Source organism: Salmo trutta, chromosome 13 (genome assembly GCF_901001165.1).
Source record: "Salmo trutta chromosome 13, fSalTru1.1, whole genome shotgun sequence".
Classification (NCBI taxonomy): domain Eukaryota; kingdom Metazoa; phylum Chordata; class Actinopteri; order Salmoniformes; family Salmonidae; genus Salmo; species Salmo trutta.
In genome coordinates, this window is record NC_042969.1 from 27,005,496 (window position 1) to 27,011,782 (window position 6,287).

A 6,287-nucleotide genomic window follows, 5' to 3' on the forward strand; every position below is an offset into this window, starting at 1 on the left:
ACATCATGGGTTAGTCAACATCATACAACATCATACCAAATGGGTTATTAAACATCATGGGTTATTCAACATCATGGGTTATCATACAACATGGGTTATTCAACCTCATGCGTTATTCAACACCATGGGTTAGTCAACATCATACAACATGGGTTATTCAACCTCATGCGTTATTCAACACCATGGGTTAGTCAACATCATACAACATGGGTTATTCAACATCATGGGTTAGTCAACATCATGGGTTAGTCAACGTCATACAACAGGGGTTATTCAACATCATGGGTTATTCAACATCATGGGTTAGTCAACGTCGTACAACATGGGTTATTCAACATCATGGGTTATTCAACATCATACATCATGGGTTATTCAACATCATACATCATGGGTTATTCAACATCATTGGTTATTCAACATCCTGGGTTATTCAACATCATGGGTTAGTCAACGTCATACATCATGGGTTATTCAACATCATGGGTTATTCAACATCATGGGTTAGTCAACGTCATACATCATGGGTTATTCAACATCATGGGTTAGTCAACGTCGTACAACATGGGTTATTCAACATCATGGGTTATTCAACATCATGGGTTATTCAACATCATGGGTTAGTCAATGTCATACATCATGGGTTATTCAACATCATGGGTTAGTCAACGTCGTACAACATGGGTTATTCAACATCATGGGTTATTCAACATCATGGGTTATTCAACATCATGGGTTAGTCAATGTCATACATCATGGGTTATTCAACATCATGGGTTAGTCAACGTCGTACAAAATGGGTTATTCAACATCATGGGTTAGTCAACGTCGTACAACATGGGTTATTCAACATCATGGGTTATTCAACATCATGGGTTAGTCAATGTCATACATCATGGGTTATTCAACCTCATGGGTTATTCAACATCATGGGTTAGTCAATGTCATACATCATGGGTTATTCAACATCATGGGTTAGTCAACATCGTACAACATGGGTTATTCAACATCATGGGTTAGTCAATGTCATACATCATGGGTTATTCAACATCATGGGTTAGTCAACGTCATGCAACATGGGTTATTCAACATCATTGGTTATTCAACATCCTGGGTTATTCAACATCATGGGTTAGTCAACGTCATACATCATGGGTTATTCAACATCATGGGTTATTCAACATCATGGGTTAGTCAATGTCATACATCATGGGTTATTCAACATCATGGGTTATTCAACATCATGGGTTAGTCAACATCATACAACATCATACCAAATGGGTTATTAAACATCATGGGTTATTCAACATCATGTGTTATCATACAACATGGGTTATTCAACCTCATGCGTTATTCAACACCATGGGTTAGTCAACATCATACAACATGGGTTATTCAACCTCATGCGTTATTCAACACCATGGGTTAGTCAACATCATACAACATGGGTTATTCAACATCATGGGTTAGTCAACATCATGGGTTAGTCAACGTCATACAACAGGGGTTATTCAACATCATGGGTTATTCAACATCATGGGTTAGTCAACGTCGTACAACATGGGTTATTCAACATCATGGGTTATTCAACATCATACATCATGGGTTATTCAACATCATACATCATGGGTTATTCAACATCATTGGTTATTCAACATCCTGGGTTATTCAACATCATGGGTTAGTCAACGTCATACATCATGGGTTATTCAACATCATGGGTTATTCAACATCATGGGTTAGTCAACGTCATACATCATGGGTTATTCAACATCATGGGTTAGTCAACGTCGTACAACATGGGTTATTCAACATCATGGGTTATTCAACATCATGGGTTATTCAACATCATGGGTTAGTCAATGTCATACATCATGGGTTATTCAACATCATGGGTTAGTCAACGTCGTACAACATGGGTTATTCAACATCATGGGTTATTCAACATCATGGGTTATTCAACATCATGGGTTAGTCAATGTCATACATCATGGGTTATTCAACATCATGGGTTAGTCAACGTCGTACAAAATGGGTTATTCAACATCATGGGTTAGTCAACGTCGTACAACATGGGTTATTCAACATCATGGGTTATTCAACATCATGGGTTAGTCAATGTCATACATCATGGGTTATTCAACCTCATGGGTTATTCAACATCATGGGTTAGTCAATGTCATACATCATGGGTTATTCAACATCATGGGTTAGTCAACATCGTACAACATGGGTTATTCAACATCATGGGTTAGTCAATGTCATACATCATGGGTTATTCAACATCATGGGTTAGTCAACGTCATGCAACATGGGTTATTCAACATCATTGGTTATTCAACATCCTGGGTTATTCAACATCATGGGTTAGTCAACGTCATACATCATGGGTTATTCAACATCATGGGTTATTCAACATCATGGGTTAGTCAATGTCATACATCATGGGTTATTCAACATCATGGGTTAGTCAACGTCGTACAACATGGGTTATTCAACATCATGGGTTATTCAACATCATGGGTTAGTCAATGTCATACATAATGGGTTATTCAACATCATGGGTTAGTCAACGTTGTACAACATGGGTTATTCAACATCATTGGTTATTCAACATCCTGGGTTATTCAATATCATGGGTTGGTCAACGTCATACATCATGGGTTATTCAACATCATGGGTTAGTCAACGTCATACAACATGGGTTATTCAAGATCATGGGTAAGTCAACATCATACATCATGGGTTATTCAACATCATGGGTTAGTCAACGTCATACAAAATGGGTTATTCAACATCATGGGTTATTCAACATCATGGATTAGTCAACGTCATACAACATGGGTTATTCAACCTCATGGGTTATTCAACATCATACATCATGGGTTATTCAACATCATACATCATGGGTTATTCAACATCATACATCATGGGTTATTCAACATCATTGGTTATTCAACATCCTGGGTTATTCAACATCATGGGTTAGTCAACGTCATACATCATGGGTTATTCAACATCATGGGTTAGTCAACGTCATACAAAATGGGTTATTCAACATCATGGGTTAGTCAACGTCATACAAAATGGGTTATTCAACATCATGGGTTAGTCAACGTCATACATCATGGGTTATTCAACATCATGGGTAAGTCAACATCATACATCATGGGTTATTCAACATCATGGGTTAGTCAACATCATGGGTTAGTCAAAGTCATGCAACATGGGTTATTCAACATCATGGGTTATTCAACATCATGGGTAAGTCAACATCATACATCATGGGTTATTCAACATCATGGGTTAGTCAACGTCATACAAAATGGGTTATTCAACATCATGGGTTATTCAACATCATGGGTTAGTCAACGTCATGCAACATGGGTTATTCAACATCCTGGGTTATTCAACATCATGGGTTAGTCAACGTCATACAACATGGGTTATTCAACATCATGGGTTATTCAAGATTATACCACATAGGTTATTCAACATCATACATCATGGGTTATTCAACATCATACATCATGGGTTATTCAACATCATGGGTTATTCAAGATTATACCACATAGGCTATTCAACATCATACATCATGGGTTATTCAACATCATGGGTTATTCAACATCATGGGTTATTCAAGATTATACCACATAGGTTGTTCAACATCATACATCGTGGGTTATTCAACATCATGGGTTATTCAACATCATGGGTTATTCAAGATTATACCACATAGGTTATTCAACATCATGCAACATGGGTTGTTCAACATGACTGACAATGTTTGTTCTAATCATTTCTGTACACTTTTTCCTATGTCTCTAATAATTCTCGTTCTTCTCCTACCCCTCTCTGGTCTCCTGGCCTGTCTGTCTGTCTCCTGGTCTGTCTGTCTGTCTGTCTCCTGGTCTGTCTGTCTGTCTGTCTCCTGGTCTGTCTGTCTGTCTGTCTCCTGGTCTGTATGTCTGTCTCCTGGTCTATCTGTCTGTCTGTCTCCTGGTCTGTTTGTCTGTTTGTCTGTTTGTCTGTCTGTCTGTCTGTCTGTCTGTCTGTCTGTCTGTCTGTCTGTCTGTCTGTCTGTCTGTCTGTCTGTCTGTCTGTCTGTCTGTCTGTCTGTCTGTCTCCTGGTATGTCTGTCTGTCTACTGATCTGTCTGTTTGTCTCCTGGTCTGTCTGTCTACTGATCTGTCTGTTTGTCTCCTTGTCTGTCTGTCTCCTGGTCTGTCTGTCTGTCTATCTCCTGGTCTATCTCTGTCTTAGATCTGGCAGATAACCTGGCTATGGATGACTTCACGTTCCATGACCATTTGCTGACCCCTCAGCTCACTTCCGACAGGGCGGGAGGGCCGTCTTCGTCTGCGGCTGTCCTGGTTCTGAGTCACCTGGATGGGGCTCTCCCTCTGACCCTCTTCCTTCTCCTCCTGCTGCTGCTTGGACACCAGTGACCAGTAATCAGTGATCCATCCCTGCTTCTCACCCACAGCTTTCAGAAGAATAATAATATATTAATCTAAAGGAGATGGATATGTGTCTTCTGCTGTAACCAACCCCTCCAAAATATATATATATAGTGCAGCAGACTGATTCTGAGATTCCACAAACATAGTCAGACATTGTTTTGACACTATTAAGATGGCATTACTACTGAGGCCTCCCATGCCTCCCACCTATTTCTTCTCTCTTTCCTCTCTTCACCCCTCTATCCTCTCTCTTCACCCCTCTATCTCCTCTCTCTCCTCTCTCCTCGCTATCCTCTCTCTCCTCTCCCTTCACCCCTCTATCTCTCTCCTCTCTCTCTCTCTCTCTCCTCTCTTCTCTCTCCTCTCTCTCCTCTCTCTTCTCTCTCCTCTCTCTCCTCTCTCTTCTCTCTCCTCTCTCTCTCCTCTCTCTTCTCCTCTCCTCTCTCTCTTCTCTCCTTTCTCCTCTCTCCTCTCTCTCTCCTCTCTCTTCTCTCTCCTCTCTTTTCTCTCTCTTCTCTCTCCTATCTTCTCTCTCTTCTCTACCCTCTCTCTCCTCTCTTTTCTCTCTCTTCTCTCTCCTATGTTCTCTTTTCTCTCTCTCCTATCTTCTCTCTCTCCTCTCCTCTCTCTTCTCTTTCCTCTTTTCTCTCTCTTCTCTCTCCTCTCTCTTCTCTCTCCTCTCTTTTCTCTCCTCTCTTCTGTCTCCTCTCTCCTCTCTTCTCTCTCCTCTCTCTCCTCTCCTCTCTCTTCTCTTTCCTCTCACCTCTTTATTCACCCCTCTCTCCCCATCCCTCTCTCTCTATCTCTTCTATCTCTCTCTCCTCTCTCTTCTCTCTCTCCTCCCTCCTCTCTTGCCACAGCAGACTGATTCTGAGATTCCACATAGCCAGACATTGTTTTGACAGTATTAAGATGGCATTACTACTGAGGCCTCCCGTGTACAGAACAGTTCAATGACTCGTCCAAAGCTGACATGGGACTTTCTGTGTCAGCTCTTTGTGAATGAACTGTCCTCTCAATCTGTTTAAAACTCTGTTTGTTGAATAGAGACTCATGGATGTCCTTTGTCTTTTACTGCCATGCCATCCAACTGTTCTAGATAAACCCAATGCACCATGTAAATAAGTGACTATGGCCTTTCCCTTCCCTCCCCTCTGGCCTCCTCTCATTCTGGTTAAGTGCTCCCATTACTCTTTGCTCATAGGGAATCCCCCTCCACTACAGCTAACCCATCTAGACTAAACCTGGTGTTGTGACAAAGTAACTGTCTGAGTCTCTGAGGCCCTTAGAGCGGAGACTCTCATCCCTAGAGGAGCTACAGGTGTTCTGTTCTTTCAGGTGAAGAGACTCAGAACTCACAGTGGACAGACATATGTGACTCTCTCTCTCCACCCTTCTATCTCTCTCTCCTCTCTCTCTCTCCTCTGTCTCCACCACTTTCTCACTCTCTCCTCTAACTCTCTCCTCTCTCTCTCTCCTCTGTCTCCACCACTCTCTCTCTCTGATCTCCTATCTCTCTACTCTGTCTCAACCACTCTCTCTCTCTCTCTCTCCTCTCTCCGGTCTCCTCTAACTCCCTCCTCTCTCTCCACCCCTGTATTTTTCTGTCCTCTCTCCTCTCTCTTCACCCGTCTCTCATTTTACCTCTAACTCTCTTTCCTTTATCTGTCTCTCCTCTCTCTTCCCTCCTCTATCTCTCTCTCTGTCCTCTTTCTCTCACTCTCACTGCATTGTGTCACCGTGCAGGGAGAAGGCATTGAAAGCAGTTAGTTAGCTCTGATGCCCACTTCCTCCATGGGCAGTAAAATTATCCCTGGGATGTGTTGC